General features: G+C 41.7%; 1 protein-coding gene across 3 annotated transcripts in view; it reads left to right on the top strand.

The window, feature by feature from the left end:
- LOC306968473 (thyroid hormone receptor alpha) overlaps positions 1–24,465 on the top strand; it is a 73,640-nt gene that overhangs the window by 19,914 nt on the left and 29,261 nt on the right. For all 3 annotated transcript variants that reach the window (XM_079563844.1, XM_079563845.1, XM_079563847.1), the window contains one exon: positions 3,864–4,753. The gene's annotated coding sequence lies outside the window, so the exon portion shown is untranslated. The remainder of the gene's footprint in view (positions 1–3,863; positions 4,754–24,465) is intronic.

Here is a 24,465-nt window from a genome sequence, read left to right on the forward strand (position 1 = left end):
GTACTTCCTCCGCCACAATGTCTGGCCGGTTCAACACTACCATTCTCTCCGTCAGTATTTGAAGTCCCACTGGATCTTGGCTCCGTCATTCTTTACCACCAGTGTTGAACACTTTGACCTTGGAATTTCCAGCCTATACTCTGCACAGATGTAAACACTCTAAAAGCAACATTGATATAAGAAATGTAATGAACCAGATCATATAAGACGCAGGACCACACAAAAAATACTGCCCCATATGTGACTAATACATGTACTATCTCTGCGACATCGGTGCTTTTGTAGATTTTCTTATATCTTCTGAAGTTAGAACTAGCACTATATCATATTTGTTCAAACTACTGGCCATGTCGATCTTGTCTGGAATAGACGAATACTAATAGAGACGCAGCACTTTGACTCTTAAGCTAACAAGCGTATAACCCCAATTTCACTAGCCAACTTCTGACTCAATTAAAAGATGCAAATGGATCTGCAGGGCAAAGCTTCAAACATGTTTTAATAACATTACATCAGTGTGTGCATGTTCTTATCTTAATATTTTTAGACGTTAGTTGCTGCACTGCTGTCTCCCCAGGGAAATAGAACAAATATTGCAAAATGTTATATTAGGGTTTTGTAACCCTGTCCTACACAACTAAGGTCCAAGAGGACCTTTCATTTTTAACAGATACACAAGATACTTTTGATTTGCCTAAATCTTAGACTTTAGAGACTCCTCTATGGTCAAAAGACACAACATACCAGTCACTGCTGGTGATGGCAAATACTAACCTGGCAAGCCATAAGGCTTTCTGATTGTTTTCTACACAGGGAAAGTATTATTAATTAATGGATCAGCTCAATCAAATATATATATATATATATATATATATATATATATATATATATATATATATATATATATATATATATAAACTCTTCCTCACCCTCCTCAAATGGTGTCACCCATTTGGTCTTGACAGTTTATTCTTGTAATTCAACAGAGTGAGGGGGTCAGTTCGACCCCCATGGAGTCTCCTTCCATTGGGTGATAAAAATAACTTCCATTGTGCAGTGTGTCGGTGCAGCGGCAGTGGGTTGGAAGTGAAATTTCCCTTTTTCTTATTACAGAATGATAAAAAATATAGCCACTGACTGTTTCCTCTGGTCTGTTACCCTACTGTATCTAGATGAGATTTGTTTTGCTTTTCCTGGCCCTGTTAATTAGCCTTTCCAGCAAGCTCTCATGTGTGTCTGAGGAAGGATGTGCTTTTTGTTATTGTATCTTGGGAACATCGTGCTTTGTACGGAGCCTATAGTGGAGTGTTTGTGTGTGTGGAAAGGAGCCGCTGCCGCTGCATGCAACAGAATATAGCCTTCTACAAACATGCACATTCAGACAGCCACCCGGAAGAGCTTCCTATTTGTACAATGTCTGTCCTTCCATTTTTCTTCCTGGAGGAGATACTTCCAGGCCCTTTGTGCTGAGTACAGCTCGGTTTTGCGAGGGCAGTGCACCCTTTGTAAAACTCTGTTCACTCCTCTACATGCATGTGTTAAATCTGGGACATATGGTGAGAACGTCAGTGTTTATATCGCTGTGGCTGTGAAGACCTTTACTAATTTCTCTGGTTAGCTTTCAGTTTTTAACCATATTGCAATTTTTGTCATTAGCCCTTGCTCCGCCCCACCCTTTAGCACAACGATGCACTCTTCTTTTTTTCATATGCAAAAATCAGAAGTATCACTGACTTGTTTGACATGTGTGTACAGCTCTGAGCAGGAAAATAGCCATCTACTCTATAGCTGCCACAGACAATCCGTGTGCATTGTTTGTAAAAGGCTTGTTGACGTATCAGTAGGTGGCAATTGCTACTAAGCAAATTAAGACTTCCCAGGCTAAGGAAATTGTGATTAATGAAAATGTTGCTGAAGGGAATGTTCCAAGTAAAGCAATATCGTAGCTGGCTAGACTAGAGGGATTATTGTATTGTGGCAACGTGTGTGAGCAGTAGAGAGCCAACCCAAAAGTAGCATGCACAGATGGAACTAGATTAACATAGAATCTGCCTGTACATGGTGTTCATTCAAATGTGGATTGTCAAGAGCCATCCAGTCTTTACATATGGAAGAATGTTGCATGTTGTTGGCCAATGACGTGCAGTACTTTGTGGTCTTGTGTAGTCTTCTATACTACATTATATCTCAATTCAAATGATTTCAATCAGTTTTATTGTCAATTCTATCACAGGTAAAGCACATGCGTCATTGTGTTACTATCGAAACCATGGTGCAAGAAGATAATAGTTTACGCTGTAAAGAGCAAAATCAAATTCATTATGTACACAACACAATTGCAGGAAGCAGAGGTGAGATGGACGCTGTATCTCCCTATGCGATAGCACTGTCTGCTCTGCTGCAGGGAAGTCGATCGAATGGTCCCTGTGCAGATCATTGTTGACCCAAAAATACAATAGTCTTACAGTCCACTGAGAAGAGTCGACTTGATCCAATATGTGACGGCCTCTACAAGTAGGGACAAGCGACATGTGAATTAGCCTCTAGTCTGCAGAATACTCACTTTAAATTGCATTTAAAACCACTTCTTGTTTTATTGTCTTTTGACAAAGGGGCTCGACAATTAGCCGGCTATTACAGTTCTGACTATAAGTTATACTGGATTAATCTCTGTAGAGAAATCTCTGTAGAGAAATTAGTTCTCTGCATTTGACCCATCCTCAGTGTCGCATGGGGCGACCTTTAGGAGCAGTGAGCTGCCAGCATGGGCCGGCGCTCGGGGACCCATCTCCATGATGTGGGGCTGGAGGATTAACCTATTGCACATGTTTTTTATAACCTACCACTAACCTATGCAGACGGGGAGAACATGCAAACTCCACACAGAAAGGCCCCGTCCAGGTGGGAATCGAACCCGGGACCTTCGATCTGTGAGGCACAAGCACTAACTGCTGCGCCACCGTGCCTATAATAGCTATCTAAATGATTGTATCTCAATTATCGACATGAGGCGGTTTAATCGTCAAGTCCACAGTCAATTCTGTGAATGTGCAGCATCTTGCTTGGATTTTGGAGAAGTAACAGGGAAACTTCTTTTTGATAAATGGCATTGCTGGAATGGAAAGCCTTCATTTGTTGTTTAAGCTCAGGGTTATGTTTGAAAATCTGTAATGTAAATAGCTCATCTGCATGATCTTTTCAGGCATTATTCATTTGATTTTAGTATGAAAAAATAAATAATAGCTTTGAAGTTCAAGATTGATCAATATGAGAATAATGCAATCAGCTTTTATCGCCTTGCCCTACTTTGGATATGATATCTGCCTGTGGTTTTGACGTCAGAGAGGCTAAGACACAGACAAGTAGAGCTTCTAGGTCCATTTATCTTGCTACTTAAGGACCTACTTTGTGTCTGAAGTGGTTTGTTTTGGTGCCACTGAGGACAGTGAAGCTAGTTTCATGTTCACATAATGTTCCAGATGAGCATCATTTGTGTGACATCTGTCACAACTGAGCACTTAGAAGTGTTTAAGCCTATTTTAACACACATTACTTTGGACACTTCACCCACATGATAATATGAGCTGTGTTTCTAGCCTAGACTGTTTTTTTGTATTGCATGCAGTTGACAATAAATAATTCCTCCGTACTGTTTACATTTTGGTCTGTTTTCCAACAACACAACAGTTTATTAACAGACATTTTGAAACTATAGATATTGGCAAGTAAAATGTCAAATTAATTATGACAAGAATAAAAGCATAATTAGTTTACAAGCAGTCTTATTTTGATTTTGCCAGAGACTGAACCAATCTCCTCATTCTGTCTGATTCTAACCAGTTTTTATGTCTTGTGTCCTGCAGGTGCTTCGCCTAAAGATAAAAGCCTCATCCATGTGAAAAGCAGAGCTCACATTTTCTCCGATGGACACAGGACAACCACCAGCATTTTCATTTAGAGGACACCCGAGCGAAGACAAAGATTGATGCAACAGCAGTACCTCACAGTCAGCCTCTCACCTTTCTCCACTTCAGTCAGAGCCTTCTACTCGACTTTCTACCTCCCAGAGAAACAAAACACAATAGAGAGTTTATTTTCTGCAATCAGATCTCTTAGTCTCTTACTTTATTGTGCAACATTCTCTCCCTATACCTCAGGGAAAGTCTCCCACTGCCTACCTCTTCCACCGACAGCCGACCTACTGGAAACAAGTCCACAACTCTGACCTCTCAGTGCTGGAAGCGTGACAGAACCGCGATTGCCTCTCAAACTTACAACGCCACAACTGTGACCACCATCGGCGACCTTTCACCTATCTGCTGGCTCAAAGTGAAAAACACATAAAACTCAAGAAAGCGTAGCTAGCACCCATCGACAGTTACGCACTCTCCATAACCTCGTGCTCTTGTAATAATAACAATATTCCTGGCAGGCTACTTCAATATACCTCAACACACAGAAGGGAAACGTGCATTTCTTCTCGACACCTCAGCATCTGCCCATTTGCCTTAGAGGCAGAGGTATAGCAACAGTAGCCAAGGAGGCCTCCCGGAGAAGAAGCTCACGCACTCAGGAGTTGAACCAGCAGGAAGCTTCACTTTGCGGTCACCCTGTAGCATCCATCAACACATGTTTCTTCAGCACACATGAGACGCCACACTCTACTCAGGGGAAAACCGAACTTTGACAGTCCAATGACCAGATCCATAGAATTTAAAAGAAGAACGTGAATTGTGAATAGAAGAATGCAATGGTAAGTTTTTCCTCTTTATTTCTTACTTTTGTTTGTGGCCTGACATTTACTTCCTGCTGCAGAGCTTTTGCATCAGGATCTGGCGGTATATAAAAGTAATATAGTGTGTGGATAAGGATAGTCTGTCTCCTCTTTCCTTTTATTATAGATAGATCTTGTCTTTGGTTTTTACAGGCTTTTCATTTCTTTATATCAATAACTGACATTTAAATGTCATTTCTGCCTTATTGGATCATATGGAGTCGGATGTTGGAGAGATAGAGATTCAGACGAGGTGGAGGAAAAGCTTTGTTGCCAAAAAACATACAAAATATTGAATATACAACAATAAGACATCAAACACACTACTCAAAGTGTTAGGATAATGTGTAGTTCATCAATCATAATTAAACTTCCGCAGGTAAGAACATCTATACCCTTTTACCGCAAAACCAAGAGCAAAGATGTAGCCATAAAATTTGCATACAGTGCCTCTCTCAAACCCAGGCCATAAACACTTCAAGCAGTACTAAGTAACTCTAGATGCTAGAGGCGCCACTGCAGGTGTTGTAGCATGAGCATGTAAAGTTTTTTTTGGTTTTATATAGCGCTTTTCTGGACACTCAAAGACGCTTTGTATTGCACTATTCATTCACTCCATACTTGGTGGTGGCAAGCTACTATTGTAGCCACAGCTGCCCTGGGGTAGACGGACACGAGGCAACCAGTCTGCGCCATCGGCCCCTCTGACCACCACCACTCACTCACTCACGCACAACATTCGATAGGCTTCCCAGTGTTCCCAAACGGTCTCCCATCCAAGTCCTGCCAGGCCCTTCCCTACTTAGCTTCCAAGGTCTGACGGGATTGGGCATAGCAAAGGCGGTATGGTGTAGAATGAGCTCAGACCTGTTCACCACAACTGCCTCTAAAATCCTGCACTGTCACTCAAAAAGGTGTTAATTCGGGTCTGAAGTGCCGTCACGCATGAGCTCAATATAGAACCTGCAGTTACGCGTAAGACCTGAGGTGGCAGTAGTGAGTATAAAATGGCCAACTTGCATCTAGTCCCTTTAAGGTAAGCAAGTTACTTAGTACTGCTTCAAGCAATAGGTACATTCTTGAAATGTTTCTATCACAAAGCATGATATATGAAAACAATAATAAACCGTATGTCTATATATTTAAATAAATAAAGTTAAATAAGTTTATGCAAATATATAGCCGGATTTTTCAAGAGCGGAGCGGTGGGGGTGCCTCTCGCTGGTTTTTGTTTCACTGCTTTTAGGATGACCCCCTCTAGGCCGTTATCGTGAGTGACCTACCGATGGTGCTGTGATAGAGAAAGCACTTCCTGTTTATCCCTTACTTTCTATATTTGTTTCACTGCTTTGCTCCTGGTATGGTATGGTATGCTTTTTATTTAGACAGGGACGGTGCACAATTTAACATTGACCAAAAGGAAAGATGCATTGTACCAGGTTATAGCAAAAATGCTAATTTCCACCTGTAGTCCCTGGGCAGGTTGATGTTACAGTACAAAAACTGATCCTCTGTACTCCATTTTAACCATGAAATGAACTTAACTGGTGTTAGATGATCTCTATGAATGCAAACAAGAAATACATCGTATTGTGCTAGCCTTGTTTTGCTAATCATTTTGAAGCCAGTTGTCACTTGGTGTTGTCTGTGTGAGCATAAGCTGTATTACTTTTTTATTTGAACTTCCTTTGTGATTTTTTGTGAACAAATAATAATAAGTCTTTTTCCAGACAGTGACACATTGCTGAGGCTTAAGATAATGCTGTGGAATTGTAGCTGTTGCTAATGGAGTCACACTTTTGTCATTTATTACATACTGTTCACTGGATACTGTGTCTCAGAGCGACGCTGTGCGTTTACATTCTCTGGCCTCTGGATACAATGGATAGTTTAAAGGGATAGAGAGGTTGAGCTTACTTTAGCGAGTGGAACTCAGACAGCTATTTTTGTATAGGTGCCCTGTGTTATTCGCAGTAGAGTTGGAGAAGGCATCATATAGTCACAAGGTGATATAGACACTGAGTGAAGTGATAGTATAAACACCGACTTAAACATTATTTTGTAATGTTGTGTGCAGTTGACTGTGTGACTGAGAATACTCTTGAAAATTAAAGCTTAAAGAATTGATGTGGTTCCTTTATCGCCTGCCAAGTTTGAAAGTGCCTTAGTGCATTGCCTTGGCAAACCTACTGGAAGTGTAGAGAATGAGGTGTGGTTGCCAGAGGTTTTGGTTGCTTTTAATTTGATAGATGTGTAGGAATTTCTTACTATATAAGAACATAGTGGGGTGAAATAATGGCCATACTCTAACTCTACACCCGACACTGCATCAAATACATTTATTATCAGCAGCTCAGAACATCTTCTGGAAGCTAAGATGCTGCAGTTAGACTGGATGGCTCAAAAAGGGATTTCAACATAATTTGGTTGCCTGATGATGATGAAGGTGGTGCCCTCACCATGCATCACAGAGATTAATTTCTGGACTAGCCTAGTCTCTTTGTTTCTGTGCTAAAAACAGCTCGGGTTCCACAACAGTGATACAACTAAAGCTGAGGCACTTTAAAATTAGGTTGTTTTCATTTCTGCATTCCTAAAGATTTGGGCTTGGTTTAAAAGACAAAACAAAATCATAAATACATTGGTCAACAACAGTAACATTTTCTTCACTGGATGAGAAATTGTATATCAATGTATATCTCTTGTTTCCTAGTAGATAATAAGTGAAAGGTAAAGGATTTTATTAGAATCCCTATAAGGAGTTCGACCAAAAGCTGATAATATGGTAAACCAGAGTATCCTAAATAGGGGCAATGACTTAAGAGGAAAGTGAAAAAGACACAAGAACAAAGTGTTCCACTTTCTTTTTCAGTGAACTCTGTTTGAGAATCATTACGTGTGGTGGCCTACTTTTGTAAACTTATCTCCACACAATGTTCTCTGTCCATTAGTTTTATATATGGACTGGTCCTACGAGATAATGCAGTTTAATAGTTTGTGCACTGCAGACTATTCCCAATGCTTTGTCATTTGTCAACTTGAGAGCAGCTTGTCAGTGCGCAGTATGGCGAGTGGTGCCGTGCCGAGGCTGAAACATGTGACTATAGCGAGGATGAACGAGGACATGCGTTACCTCAGACAGCCCTGAGCCCCTCCCTCACTAACTCTCATCTATACCATCCCCATCGTCAGTCTCCTCACATCCCTGCGCCACACCGCCCTCTGCAGCTTGTTGCCACAGCAGCACACAGCCTTCCCCTGCCACCTGTAGCGGCGTGTGCACCGACCATCCTAGCAGCCAATGACATGGCAGCTCTGTGTGCCACACCGATGGCAGTATCTAGGCCAGTCACTGAGTTTCTTTGAGTGCGGTTGGGGTCATGTGTTATGCGGTGTTCCATCTGCATTAAGGAGCATATGGGGCCAGACAGTATGGGCTTTGTGTATGTAAGGAGTGTGGAATTGCAGAGCTAGATGAGTCATAGCCTGGTTTTCGCCTGTACTGAGCCTCTAGATATAGGTACATCAGATTGGAACATTGCATGAGTCATCCCTGGGCTCACACAGACTGTGAGCATGAAGTGTGTTTGTGTGTAGGAAGTACTGGTACATCCCACATACTGAGGAACATGCACACACTGCACCACTGCATTTGTTTAATGTTGGACATTTTCTTCAGGCTACACTAGTACTAAATGTGGGACTCAACATATTGCAGCTCAGTGGCTAAGCAATTAGCACTCTCCCCTCACAGGAAGAAGGTCCCAGTTTGGATTCCCGGACCATGGGGGCTTATCTGTATAAAGTTCATTATTATTTTTGTTTCCTTTATTTTCATCAGGCAAAACATTAAGAGCAAGTTCTTATTTACAATTTAGGCCTAAACAATTACAACCAATACAGTAGAAAGTTATAAACAGGGAATTAAAATCCTTCATTAGTAAAACATTTACATGAGTTTTTACAAGTTTGCTTGTTCTCCCCTTGTCTATGTGCTCTATTTCCCTATAGGAGGCAGGACTTTAGTCAGAAGGTACACCTTTAGTGTCAAAAGAAACTCCCACTACTTTTTCAAATGGGCTAAAGTGTCTCCATCTGTAAACAGGTTATTTATAATATTGAGGGAGAGAAATCAAATTCTCTCAGTTTGATTCGTGTTCCAAAAAATGGGAAATAATTTGTAGATAGGGAAAATATTAGCAAAACTTAGTTGAAAAGATTGGGAAAATTAATAGGGGAATAGGGGAAAATACCACTAATAGGACAAAAATAGGAAAAATATACGTGAGCTGAAACAACAAGTCACTTCCTTGGGGCAGCATGATTTTTTTGATTTTTTTTTCTTTTTTCTGCTTTTGATATTTTCATTTTTTCAGCTCAGTTGTACCTAAACCTTTTATCCGATACCATACTGGTATCATTGAACAGTACCCAGCCCTACACGGCACACAGATGAACTTTCAAATATGTCCAACATGTGTCACACACTTAAAAGAAATCATCCCTTGGTGATGTTCAAAGCTGTCCTCCTCCTCTTCCCTGATCTCAGACACAGAGCACTCGCCATCGCCATATGCTCGCACTCACGACTCAATGCATGACCCGGTCCAGTCTGCTGGTTCTGGTTATTTTGATGTTGGTTGTTGTTGTCATTGTCAATGTCGAACCTAATATTGATCTATTATTACAAGCTACAGTCATAGGTTACACCACACTTGACCACACACTGCAGTGTTGAGTGTTGAATTCTGTAAACATGGCAGCCCTGCATAACTTTTATTTTTTTTATTATGAGATCTACAATCCAGGTTAGTTGTAAAGTATTTGAGTTCCAGGCAAAGCAGGGAATGTATTTCGAAATGTTCTCCTGAAGAACGAAAGAGCAGGCTGTCAGTATGGACATGTTGCGTGAGGGCAGATAGGGTTCAGCGAGAATGTTTCCACCTGAAAAATCACAGAGATAGGAACCACAAGTCTGGAACACAGAACAGGGCGGAATCCATTCAGCTGTAGAAGAGGAAATACTCTGGGGTCTACAGTCTTCACAGAGAATATGAACATGGGACACTTACTTTATGGATAAATGTGTCCTGTCAGATTACATGCACCAGTGTTCAGTCAGTTAACATGAGATGAGGAAGAAACGCTGCTAACACTGGACACTGGATCCTCCTCTCCCAGAGAAAGATGTCTCTTGAGCTCCAGTGTTAACCGTGGAGAAGCAGCTAGCCCTTCCTTAACACGGCTGTTAGCTGTCCCGCCATGTGCAACAGACCTGATTCACACAGGAACCCACTTTAGGCCTCCTGCCCTGTTTTAAAAAACTGACCACCATTTCTCCTGTTTGTCAGAAATCGTTAAGATTCATTTTCTTCACTTTGTTTTTGAAATTGTAGACTGGGCAAAGTTGTTTATGCAAAATTTCAAAACATAGATGGGCATTGGTGTGTCTGTAGCCCCGGCATGCACCTTCTAACATTGAACAGGATGAGCATAGTAATAACCCAAACATTAAGAATCACTCTCCATTGTTATTATATTTTTGTTATGAATTGAGCAACACAATATTTTGTGAGCCCTGCCTCTGTATTATTTAATACTGTAGTTCCCACAGAAGTCTTTTTAAATGATTCTCTGGACTTCCCCCTCTTGACCGTCTGTTCACAGCGCTGTTAAAACATGCATGCTCACATCCTATATCTCTGTAAAGTAGGTCAGCCTGCACAAAGCACTTTTGCCTGAGTTCCGGTGCAGATATGTTTATGCTCTCATTACAGACCACCACAAACAACAGCTGCCTCTGTAAACATCTGTTGGTACATCTCACTGTGCCTTGACCTCACATTACAAATATGCTCCATATTATACAGCGCTATAGCCAGAGACAATAAAATCATACCAGGCATGTATTCATTATTTATTTACGGATAGAACTGTCCTACTGTGAACTGAGACCTTTTAACATTTTGTGGAGATCAAAAAAACAAATGCAGTGAGGCGTGTTCATACAAACTGAGATTACTGATTGTGTCTTTTGATCAGAGCAGGTGAAACAAACATGGTTTCTGTATCGGTTATTAGGAATTGATACACGGTCCAAGGTTTTTCCTGGGCTGAAGCTTAATTTCATAGTTGTTTTAGATATATTTTGCAGTTATTGTTTAGTGATACCCATACATAAAACCTTCATACTCTATCTAGGGTGGTCACGATAATTACTGTGTCGACTTATCGTTCAATAAATGACAGATAAATAATGCACTTTTGGGCTCAATATTTATCGCCTGTACATTTATTCACATTTTTGTCACCTTTTTCATAGCTTTATGTCATTTTTAAGCTTTTCTGTGGTATTAAAGTCTTCAATAGTATCGTCTATTGCAATATTGTCCTGCCTCGATATATCGAACTTCAAATTCTGTTATCGTGACAGGCCTAACTCTATCCTCACATTCCTATATATAAAATCATAGTACTCCAGTCACATGCAAACCAAACCAAACTAATCTAATCTCATCTGAACAAGCAAAATATTTAAATTTTTATTTTAAAGCCTAAAAATATACATTTTCTTTATCCAAAATAAGTAACTAGTCAGTAGACTTTATTTATACAGGGCTTTACAGACATAAAGACAACATTTGGCGCGAACAGAATAAAAGGCAAGGCAAGGCAACTTTATTTATACCGCGCATTTCGTACACAAGGCAACTCAATGCGCCTAAAATAGATCAACATATGTATCCAACTAATTGAAAGCAAACCCAAACAATGATATTGGAGTTATATTGTACACAGTGCAGAATGCATTACTATGAGAGCGCTGTGGTGTGAATTGAATTTAGATTGAGGTAGGAACTGTGTTGGATCGACTTCTGAGGCTCATTCAAATTGTGTACAAGTGTGGCCTATGGTATGATTTTATGAGAGAAGGCCGACCAGCCTAAATCACACAATGTGCAGATTCTGCTTCTTAGCTCCATCAGCAGAAACCCCCCATACATCTAAAATATTAAGGCCTGGGCGGCTCACCGAATGTGCTCAGCATTCTTTAAATCAAAAGCCTTGCTCTCACTCCGGCGCTGCACAGTCACATGGTGCACTGTTAAGTATGTCCAAGATGTATGGGGCTGCTTTATAAAGTAATTACTCCACTCTAAAAAGAAGGGCTTAAAGTCATCAGTGGCTTATAAAAAATCTGAATAGTCCCAAGCACTGACTTTTAAGTTCAATCATTTGCATAATTATTCAACTCTATTGGTTAAAAAGTTGTGAATGGTAGATTTTGCTCATTTTGTCTTCACAAAGTGCCGAAGCCACTTCACTGTACACATCTTAATGAAAGCCTTCGGCACCTGCCTATATTGAGTAGGCATTCAACCTTACTAAAGGCTTTTTAATAAGATACTGCGCTTTGCTCTACCGCCGCATCCATTTTTATCTTACTCTGACATTTGAATTAATCCTGAAATAAGCAAACTCATAATTACCGATGGGAAGATGTTCATATCTTGGGGTCGTGCCAGTGAAAATTAATGTGGCGCAAAGTGAGTGGGATTACCACAGTTCTTTACTTGTGGTGACTCTAGTTATGAAGCACACTTTTATTTTATACCTTACTCTACACATAACTTTGTTGCCATTTCAGTCACTTTCTGGCCCAGCAGTGATTTATGAGCAGTTGGACAACATGTCCTTTTCAAAGCTAAATATCAGTCTTTCTGAATCAGTGATGTAACAGTGGCAGCTGTGATTATTAATTTTAGAATAAAAGAAAGGGCTTGTTATTGAATTTCTTATACGGCCGGTGCATCCAGAAGACACGGTACACGGTTCTGCTAATTAAGAGGCTGGTCTTTCCGCTTCTGATCAGTGTTTTGTGTTTAGAAGGGTTTGGTTTTTTCAGCCCGTCCGGCAGTCGCTGGGTTCATAGAACAAAGCACATGTCTGCACACACTGGTTAATGATACATTTATGTTCTCTTCCTGTTGCTTCATCTTTATGTTTCAAAACAACATGCAGTACGTGACCGACTGCTACATCTCTATAGACTCTATACAGAGAGGAATCACAATATTCCAGGAGTCAACTAATAACTTAATATTACCGACCGACTGTGTTATTTTTATTATCTATATAATTATTTATTATTTTATTATGTGTTCATTTAAGATAACGTTTAGCGTCATTATAAGATATTAATTTCGAATGCACAGTTCCTTGAAATAGTGCTCAAAAGTTTACATATACTAGAATATGAATGTAACAAAGCTTTTTTTCACTCATAGCAAAACAACTGCGTTTGCTCAAATCATAATGACAAAAGAAACCAAAATGACATACCCCATGACATGTTTACATACCCTGGTGATCTTTGCCTGATAATATGCACACAAGTTGACACAAACGGGTTTCAATGGCTACTAAAGGTAAGCATCCTCACCTGTGATCTGTGATGTAATTAAAAGGTCAGTGAGTTTAAGCTCCTGACAGACGCTTGCATCTTTCATCCATGCTGCACTGGTGTTTCTGGTTTCTGAGTCATGAGGAAAGCAAAAGAATTGTCAGAGGACCTGCAAGAATAGGTAGTTGAACTGTATAAAATGGGAAAGGGTTATAAAAAAAAAAGATGTCCAAGGTACTGAGAGGGTCCGATCTTGTGTTTCTAGACGCAGACTATAGCGCAACATTTTGCAGTAATTAGGAGTGCACTTTCAGATCTTGCCACTCCAGACTTGGCGGAGTTGGGTACAAGAGCCTTTTTCCTCCAACTAGACTCCGCAGCCGTGGAACTGGCGAGGGAGAGGAGTTGTGGTGGAATGTGGGGTGGACATGTGCATTGGTTTTGTTCGTGTTAAGTGCCGACCTGCGCCACAGCGGGACCAGCTGGAGGCGACATTTCTTTCTCTTGAGACACGAACATTGTTTAGCTCACGATGGGGGTCAGTAAAGTTTTTAGTTTTACCTGTGAGAGCCTATAATACTTAAAGAGGGGGTATTATGCTTTTTTCAGCCACATAGCACCAGTCTATAGCACACTACAATGATGACCAAACCTTCTGTTGGTCTGTAAATGCAGTAAATTAGAATAACTGCCTTGTATAAAATTGCTCTTTCAAAATGGCGGTAGCAAATGACTTGAAATAGGCCCCTGTCTCTTTAAGAACCTCTGACCCTTTCCGACACGCCCCCTCCACACGCTGTCTGTGGCATCACAACAACACTCCGCTTGTCTCAACAGTATTGAAACTACAATCGGTGCATTTTAATTTTTATTGTTGGAAAGGAGCTACTGTTTATCACTTTGTGAACAATGGCCACACAGGATATTATTTGAAGACGAACCTTCCACACCGGACGCTTGGAAGGGGCTCTTGCCTGAAAAATAACTGCTGTTTGGAGGCTCTCTCTTTGCATCTGCCATGCCCTATGGATCTCTAACTATACCCCCATGGACGACACCAGGATCTGCAGGAGCCCATACGATTCAAAAGACGGACATTATCTGTGCAGGTGGACAATGGTTTTTCGAGGTTACCCCGTTAGCTTGTTATAATCGACTACAGCTCATTGTTGATGAAAAGTCTGCAATAAACCACAAATGTGTAAAGCCAGGCTCATTGTGTGATCATCGTAAAGGCTGCTTCGAGTAGTTGCTGCTTTATTGACGTTATTTGTGCATAATATGCTGCCTGCTTCAATGAATGTTGTGAAGGTGAAGGTTGTTAGCTTGTCGAGGCTAATAGTGCCTTAGCTCCGGGAGAAACCACTCGGCTACGACTCACTGTAGATGAAATGTGAGCAATAAACTACGAAATCAACAAGCCAGGCTCCGTGTGTGATCTTCATAAAGGCTGCTTCAAGCAGTTGCCTGTTTTAGTGACGTTTTCAATGCATAATATGCTGCTTGTATTCAGTGAATTTTCCCGTTAGCTTATCGCGGCTAGCTTGTTAGCTCCGGGAGAAAACAACTCGGCTACGACTCACTGTAGATGAAATGTGAGCAATAAACTACACAATCAACAAGCCAGGCTCCGTGTGTGATCATTGTTAAACGGTTCTTTATGTGTGTGGTGGTTTTATTGACTTTATGTGTGCATATTTCTCGTTTTCACGTGATGACTCGAGGTTTAGCTTAGCATTAGCTTTCTCCGGAGGCTCTGTGCATCATCAAGGCCCAGCGCAGAACCAGACACTGAAATAAGTGTTCTTGTCACCGGTTTTAATCCTGGGTGTTTCGGTAATAGAAACACTGATGTGTGTCTTTGTAAAAGTTTCAGAACTGCTGTAACTCCGGTTCACAACACATGAAGCTAATCCTCCATGATGACTCTGTTTACGTCTTAGGGCTAGACACTGCGGGGAGGGGGTTCTGCTGAGGGGCAGTGGTTGGTTACTCGGCTGGTGACGAAAGGTCGGAGGCGTATCCTGGAGGTCGAGGGCGTTTCCTGAAGGAATCAGGCGTTTTATCCCTAAAATGGCCGCCATCAGAGTTTCTACAGATTACTCGAAAATACGTGAATGTGCTAAGGCAACACTTCAGGCATGGTTTTAATGAGGGAATGACTTAATAACATGATGTAAAGCTTGAAAAAGTCAATTTTGCATAATACCCCCCCTTTAAGGAAGAACACAAGGCAGCGCTACGAAAATGAGGATTTGTATGAGAGGCTCCCATCAGAGCACCGCTGTCAGTGCTGCTTTAAATAAATATGATACCACTAGACAACAGTGCATTTTTTGCACAGGGCACAAGATCTGGCCCAGAGTATCAATCAGCAGTGTTCAAACCCACAAATACTGTGCCACAAAGTATTCGCTTACCATATGCCAAACAGCACAGGGACGAGACTCAACATTTCTGAAACAATGTTATTTGGAATGACGAAACCAAATTGGAACTTTTTGGCCACAACCATAAACGTTGCATTTAGAGGAGTCAACAAGGCCTGTTATGAACGGTGCACCATTCCTACAGTGAAACATGGAGGTGGATCACTGATGTTTTGGGGATGTGTGAGCTATAACGCTTCAGGAAACTTGGTCAAGTTTCCTGAAGCATTCAAGATGCTGCATTCATCCTGATTTCAGGATGAATGCAGCATCTATAATAGAAAACGCTATCTCAATGGCCGCCGGCTGGGCGCCGCCATGTTTATTTCCCATACCGACTTTGAAGCTAAGCAGGGACGGGCCTGGTTAGGACTGGGATGGGAGACCGTTTGGGAACATCAGGAAGCCTGGCGACAGTAGTGAGTGTGTGCGTGGTGCCGGCCCCCACGTTGCGGTCCCGCCGCCCGCGGCCATTGACCACGGGTCCATATGGACCGCGGTGCTGCTGTCCGAGGACAACCCGCCGTCACAACAACGCGAGTGCGCGACATCTGACTGCCGTGCGTGTGCGCGCATCCAAACAGGGCAATGTGTGTGTGTGCGCGCGTTTGTGTGTGCGTCGGTGCGTGTATGTGTGCGCGCGTGCATCAAAACAGGGCGGTGTGTGCGTGCGTGTGCGCGTGCGTGCGTGTGTGTGCGCGCGCGCATCGAAACCGGGCGATGTGTGTCATTTGCTTTCACGTATTGTGAGCCCAGAGGTACATTTTATTCTAAAGCAGCTTGGAAAGCATTGCCAATTTTATTGTAAGGTTATAAATACTGTCTAACAACGATCATTAGGCTATTTCATTTCAAAACCAACTTATTTTTTTTTACATTGTACACTACCGTGATGCACCAAACCACGGGTCCTGTACCGTGAACCGACCCGTTAGAGCTGAACCCCTAATATTTATCCATACTTATTCCACTGTCTCTTGAATTCTATTCCCTTTTAGCGAACATATTGTCGTTGTAGTTTATAAGAAAGGAGTACGGGTGCATCAAACACTCCAATTGCAGTTTGTTTGAAATTATTTTTAGCATTAATTATTTTAAACATTTGTAGTGGCCATAGTTTTTGGAATGGGTTGGGAACCACTGGTCTACAGCTGAACTGTGTGACCGGTTGGACATTTCTTTGTAATAACTCATAATCTCAGAATATCAAATGTGCAAACTAGCGAGGCCCGGCCGAAGGCCGGGTCTCAGCTAGTGTTATTAATACTGGGGTACCAATACTGGAGGAAAAGCTACACTCATCAGCCTGGAAGCTGTGCATGGGACGTCAGAGTAAAGTGAAGGTTCCTGAGTGGCCATCTCAGTCTCCTGACCTTAATATCATTGAGCCGCTCTGGGAAGATCTCAAACATGCGGATTCAATTGCCAAAAGCTTAAAATGACTATATATTAGTTGATAGTTGATTTTAAGTATCCTGGTTTTGTCTGCGTCTATGTAAACGCAGTGTCTTGATTTCAGTTTCCTGTTAAGTCAGTGTCAGAGTGTGTGTCAATTAGTGCAAAATGTTGCAGCTCGGCTGCTCACGAACACTCACCGGCGCAGTCACATTACTTCAGTGCTGCGCTCCCTACGCCCAGTACATGCGAGGGTTCATTTTAAACTTTTAATTAATGTTTTTAAATCAATCCATGCACCTTCTTATTTATGGGAACTGCTCGTTGCACATCAGCCCAGTAGAGCGCTGCGGTCTGCCGGACAACACCTGCTGGTGATCCCCAGGACCTGGTCCGAGGCTCTGAAACTCTCTGCATCTTGGGGTGTGAGGCATCACTGACCTGACACTGTTTAAAACTAGGTTGAAAACATACCTGTTTAGATCTGTTTTTTTTTACTATTTTGTGTTGAAATTGTTTTTATTACATAGCAATTTTGGAAGGCTCTTTGGTTCAGCAGGTGCTGTTGTAAAGACTGTGCAAATAAAATATTGATTGATTGATTGATTGATTGATTGATTGATTGATTGATTGATTGATTGATTGATTGATTGATTGATTGATTGATTGATTGATTGATTGATTGATTGATTGATTGATACATGGATTGTACGTGAAGTAAGTACTTGGTTGCTATGGTGACACGCGGGTTTGGTGTCACTTGTATTCACCTTATTCCGCCCCGCCCACTTTTTTGTTGGCTGTTCATTTGTTGTTTGTTGTTGCTAATCATTGCTAATCCATGTGTTTCTTACCAAAAAGTGTACACTATTGCCATCTGCTGTGTATGTTATTCTCTGCCACCTTTTTTTTAGATGACACAAAACATCCTCTCCAGTGGCAACAGGTTTTGGAGTCACTACAGCCAGTATCCAGATTATTAGAAACCAGGATGCTCTCACTGAGATATTCCCACAGTTTCCAGGATGTTATGCCATGTAAATGCGGCTGGTTTCTCACCACTGCTGACGTACTGAGCTTGTTCAAACTTTCGAAACCGACTTAGCAGGAGCAGAAACGTTTTCATTGTTGGCCCTTAAAACAATTGTATATTGTAAAACTGAACAAAACATCGCAGCAAACTTAACAAAACATGGCAACAGTGTTTAGTGTCTTAACATATTTTATCATTTGCCCTTTGGAGCCTTAACATCCAGGATACTGTAGTATATCACGTAAACAGGGACATGATTATCCTGGTTTCTCTGACGCATGTAAACATCATATCCAGGATATTGTCATCACCAGAATATCATAATAACTTGGAAACTCGAGCACATGTGAACACATTGTATGCACTTAGCTAATCTGGCTATCTGTGTAAGTGAACTAATACTAGGGTAGGGTAGGGTTAGAGTTATATGTTACATGTTTTAGTGAGCGCTGGATTTTCTCTTGGCTCCACAGCCCAGAGTGGGAGCAAAACCATTCTTTATCTTGAGATTACCTTCTGAGCCTCTGTACATGTTGACACCAAGGGAATGCAGGCAAATAAATGCCCTTCCAATCCTTTCAGTCTTCTGTCTTCTCAGCTTAGACTTCTCCAACACTTTCTGTATGAATAATAACTATGCCAAATGACCTTGAGCTATAGCACCGTATATGTTCGGCCTGGATAGTCCACAGATTTGTTTTAGTATTTTGTCGAGACTAGGTTGACACTGAGACATGATGCTGCCTTCTCGGTGTGGACAAAACTGTGTGTGCTTGTGTTGCTGAATGGTAGTGAGCACTTTTTGCAGCCGGTGAAGGGCACTTTGATACGAGGGATTGATCCAAGTGGGAGGCAATTGGGATTTGGCCAGATTTCTGAGCTCACAGATGTGTGCAATTTATGATCCATTCAGCCTGCCCAACTTGTATGAGGAATGGCAGCAATGATGGATAGTCGCTGGAATGTGGTTTACGTCTTTGTGCTCAATTAAATGAAAACGCTACGAATAATGAATGATCAGAAAATACGCTTGTTTGATGTTGAATATTGTGTCGACAATTGTGGCTTACATGTTCTCCCCTCAGTGAAATGCATTCTCTCATAGTTCTCTACATTTACACAGGTAACAACAGGATTACTCGCTTCAGCTCATGATAACATAATGAAATACAACATGATTATGAAGACAATCAATCAGTCATGCAATCACTTTTTGTTTAGCTCATTATCACAACAGGAGATGCCTCCCAGGACTGCACACACATTAAAACAGTGAAGCAAAAGACAAGACAATGTTAACTTACCATACTGTCAAAATTTGACCTCTGTCTGCACTTAACCCATCCTGCAATGTGTGGGGCCACCCTCACGGGGCAGTGGGCAGCTGCGCGCAGTCCCGGGGATCCATCCCCAGATGTCGAGCCAGACTAATGGTCAGAATCATGTGGCTTTGGAAGTAAATTGTAAAATCCAGGTCTCCCCTACTTTGCCCACTCGTTGACTTTCCTTACAATTACTGTTTGGAAAAGAGTCTTTAGAGTGTGTGATGAATAGGCCTGCAATTAATGATATGTTATAGGCTCACCCCTTTTGGAAGACCAACAGACAACACTTTTACATTCATGCTGTGAGGTCAATTAAGACATATTATTCATGAGGGACTACAGGAAACAAGGAAGGGAAGAGAAGAAGATGGTGAAGACTGTTGTGGAGCGGAGCAAGCTGAGTGAGCTGTGCAGGAGGAAGCGAAGGAGGAATTGGATGAGTTGACTAGTGCAGGACACCACGCTCTGAAACAGGGACAAACCCAAGAGGCTGTTTCAGAGGCTCAATAAAGGCAGTCAGCCAGGTTTCCTCCCGACCAAAACAAAACGTGGTGGTCAAGTTGGCCCACAGGGGCGGCGCGACCCAGTCGCATCAGCTCAGGACTAACACCTGAACACAATGTTGTTGTACGGTTGCACAATGACAAATAAAGCACTTACTTACTTAATTGAGTGATGATTTTTAATAATTGATTGTTAATTTTGGCCAAATCACCCAGCCCTTCCTGAATCACATTGTGTATCACAGAAGTAAAATATTGTCAAATATTGACAATGACAAAAGTTCACAACAATGGGTTATTTACTAAAGGACTGCATATTTCCTGATCCTGCGTTTCAGTACAGCTAATGTGGATAGATTACAGTTAATGATGAAACCTTTGACAATATAAGACTATATCAATATTGCATCCTGTTATACAGTGTTTTTGCTAAACTAGTAACCTCTACATTGGGTTAGGGTTAGTCCTGGTTCTGCTGTGAATGAAGCCTCAGACTGTAGCTGCTCCTACACATGTTCTGCTGTGGGGTCAGCTATGGAGCCGGACTGGGACGGGGGGTGTGAATAACAGCGAGTGGCATAGAAAACCAAGGGTCAGTATAACACTCCACACAAACACAGAGACGAGGCCAAGGGAAGGTCAAGAGCAGCCGACTCACATTCTTGGCAGCCTTCACACTGCGGTCGTTAGCCCAAGCCGAGCAGCGGACCGACGGGACCAGTGTGGATCAAGGACGAGGGGTGCATAGAGCCTTCACTGTTTGTGAAGGAGATGTGTCCAGTCGAGGGGAAAAGTTCAATGTTAGATTTATTGTCAGTTTCACCACATGTAAAGCTGACAACATACAGAGAATTACAGTATATTGCCCTTGGTGCTAACAGTACATATGAAATGTACATGTCTATGTTTTATGACTGAACTGTGTTCCAAGCAACATCCTGGCTTCTCAACTTAGGGTTTGTTTGTTTGTTTGTTTGTTAGGATTTCACCTTTTGTTTTGAATGAAGCAAAACAATGCATTTAGGTATGTTTTGAGGTGCAAACAAGTTGGACTTACCAGGACAGCTGCACAGCCTGCCTTATGCACTCTGTGTACATTACGCTGGGCTCAGAACAGACTGTGTGTACTTTAATGAAAAAGGGAGGGGCTGGTGTCACTGTAGAGGGCTAAGTTTAACCTTTGAATTCTGAACAAGAAACAAATCCCCTTTTAACTGCTTTTATCAGAGTTGCAGTGGTATATCCATGATTTTGCAGTTAATCTTTACTTGGACACCGCATCAGTGTGTTGATTCTCTCTTAAGACTTATTATTCAAAGAGGTTGCCCTCAAATGGTGCACAGGAACTCTTCAGTCATGCCTCTACCAGTCCTTGGGAATTGCATTGAGCACACAGCATACAGTGTATCTTGTATTATTTATCTACGGCATGTCAACTCTCCATGATTTAGATGCTTGGTCTCGTGTGTACAGCCAGAGAAGAAGCAGTTAGTGAAGTTGAGAAACTTCGCACAAGTGAATAGCGGTGGACACAAAGCTGCTCCGCATCTGTCAGCAGCCTCAATAGTCCACACATACAAACTCATTAGTGCATGTGAAGCTGTTGGGAGCGTGGATCCACCCCCAGAGAAAGTCATGTAAATGCTCTCAGACAGTAGGTGTGTGCATCGGGACGAGGGAAGGAGAGAGTAATTGCGGTGGCTGACATACACAGTCAATGAGAGTGGGGAAAAACAATGAACTCACACAGCAGATGATTGCAGTAAATAAAAGAGTGGAAAAGTAGCGAGGGCGGATGGGAGAACGCCACATTGCCGACAAACAATGGAGGATCTTTTAAATATCGACAGGTCTACAGCAACTGTGGCATCGGCAGCTTTTGGTTTGGAGCGGAGTTCAAACTTGATCGGAATAAAATGGAAGCTTTTTTGTGTTAAATGGTTCTGGATTGAAGAGCTTCTTGTTTATGGTTCCCCAGCCTTAAGTAAGAGACTTGGGCCAACGAATATATAACTAGAATGTAGAGTAACCAAGTAACATATTTCTCCTTCCCAAGATTTCGAAACCCACTTTTCCACCTGCTGATGTTTTGAGGTGTTATCCTCCATCTCCAGACTTCTTCAGTGCACATACTGCCTTAGCTATAAAGTATGAGGATTTTTAGCCCTGTTTACACTGAATCACTCCAGCCCATGTGCCCTGCCATTGCAACAGAGGGAATGTTTTGCCCAGAAACTGGATCTGAATCTTTTCCTGGTATTCCACATATACATTAAAGCTATAAAATATAAAACACCTCTTTTAAAGTGTCGAAAAGAAGTGTGAAAAAATGAATAAATTATGTATAATATTTGACCTTGAAGCTTCTTGGGTCAGTGGAAGAGGAAAAAGCTTTCTGTCAAATTCACATTTTCTCTCATTCCCACATGGTCTGGGAGCTTCAGAAGAGACTGCAGAAAGATTGCAGCTTACAGAGTCTGACAGCTCGGACAGATCGAAACAGCCACAGAATCACTGTTCATTTCCACCAATCACACAGTGCCCGCCGCTATTATTGACACCATGTGAGACATGGGCACAAAAATTGTTCTTATCTCTTAAAATAGGATTTATGTGATCAAATAATGAGAAACTACTATAGTCTAGACAATTATTCTCAAAAGAATTTGAACGTGTAGTACGAATGTTACCAAGATCACAAGGAACTGAACTGAAACATCTGACGATTGAGATGTTGCTTTTGTTTGGTTTCATATTTGGGGTAAATTACTGTGAACATGCAGTTTGTTTCACTTGTCCTTGTTGAGGCGTTTGCACCTCTGCTTTGTCCAGATAAAGGCTGTGACACTATAGGCTGCTGTGTTCCTATGTGACATATACTAGATATTCATCAGTGGTATGCCTGCTGTACACTTCCTGAGACAGCCATGTTTTGCATGAACCCACTGAACCTTAAGCAGTTACGACACTGGCTGCCGACTGCTCTGGTTTGTGTTGTTTGACATCACATGCTTCTTATCACTGACAGTAGAAATATTAATAATCTGATTAAGTCACATATGGAACACCCTCGAGCTTTCAAATGCATTTACTTTGTTGCTTTAGGACATGTGATAAGTACAGTGTACACAAAAGACAACTCAGTGACAGATATATACCCATGGCACTGCATACTGCAAGTTTTGAAGGAATGAATGGTAAAAGTGGAGTGAGTGAAGTGAAATGATGAAATAAACAAAAAGATATCTCTGTCAAAAAGATGGACAACATATTGCGGAGGAGTGGGTTTTAAAGAAGCCCTGACTTTATTATTATAATTTACCATTATTTTTCAATTTGTAAATGACCAGTGTCCATTCTGAGGTTTTCACTCATTTTGTTGCTTAACTTGACATTAGTACATCAGCCGAGATGGTAAAATGCTGATTGCAGTGTTCGATGTAAGACTGTAGCTGAGCAAATCCTCCTGTATCTAGTGATGGATTGCGCTAGAAGATCGGAAACGAAATGTATTGATCTGTCAAATCCCCTCAGCCTTTTACAGGAGTCTGTGTCCAAACGAGGAAAGTCAATTCATGTGTGTGTTTTCAAGACTGTCGCGTCTAACCTGCTGTACGGGAACAGGAAGAGGAAACACTGGGGCCAATAGCGCTATCATCTGGCACTCTACTTTGTGACTAATTCGGACTAAATTAATTATTGGCTTCAAATGCATTTGTCTATACCCTCTGTAACCATAGCAACAATGAGGTCAGTGAAAAAAACTTGGCAAAAACAAGCCGCAGTGTGTTATTTCCTCAGTACATAATGTTCTTGGTCTATGCACCCTTATCACGCTGTTCAATAGAAGTTTAGACTCGTGCTATTCCCCTGACTGACACAGACTGTTTTGTGAATTTCGCCCTGCTGCTGTGCTCTGGTCTAGTCTACTTAGTCTTGACTCAAGGGTGGTTGTCAAGGGATCAAATCAAGCCACAAGGGGAAGCGATTTGGACAGGACTGAGCGAGGGGCAGAGAAGCCGATCATCTTTGATTGCACAGTGCCTCTAATCAGCTTGGACGCCAGCCAACAGTGGGCCATGTGTACATTCAGTGGCATAAGACCCCGCTAATCAGCTGATCCCTGTCTGCTCACCGAGGTGGGTTTACAGACTTTCACCGGCTGTACCACCTCCTCCTCACTGCACTGGCTTTATCTCGTCATACAAACTTTGTCTCTCATAAACTTTGTCTGTGATGTTTTGTCATTAGCACACGGTGTGCTTGAAAGTGTGCTGTGTTGGTGAGGGCAAAGGAGCCGGGCGTGTCTAGTACTCTGATGCCATCTATCGACAAATGTGGAGAAGTGGAGAATGAAAACACTGAAATCACTACAAACAAACTCCAGCTCGAAGTAGCAGACAGTGAACACTAGGAACTGATCTAGGAAAATATCTGGTCTTCTTTTTCGAGAGATGATGCCTTTAGATTTGCGGTTTATTTTTAAATTGAAAATGCAATTCACCCAGAAGACTGAAATATGAACTGCTAAACTAAAACAAGGGTCACATGTCACGTTGCTTAAGTCGAAACTACAGACATGGCAGGATTCATGGGAGATAT

The sequence above is a fragment of the Gobius niger genome (assembly GCF_951799975.1).
Source record: "Gobius niger genome assembly, chromosome: 10".
Taxonomy (NCBI): domain Eukaryota; kingdom Metazoa; phylum Chordata; class Actinopteri; order Gobiiformes; family Gobiidae; genus Gobius; species Gobius niger.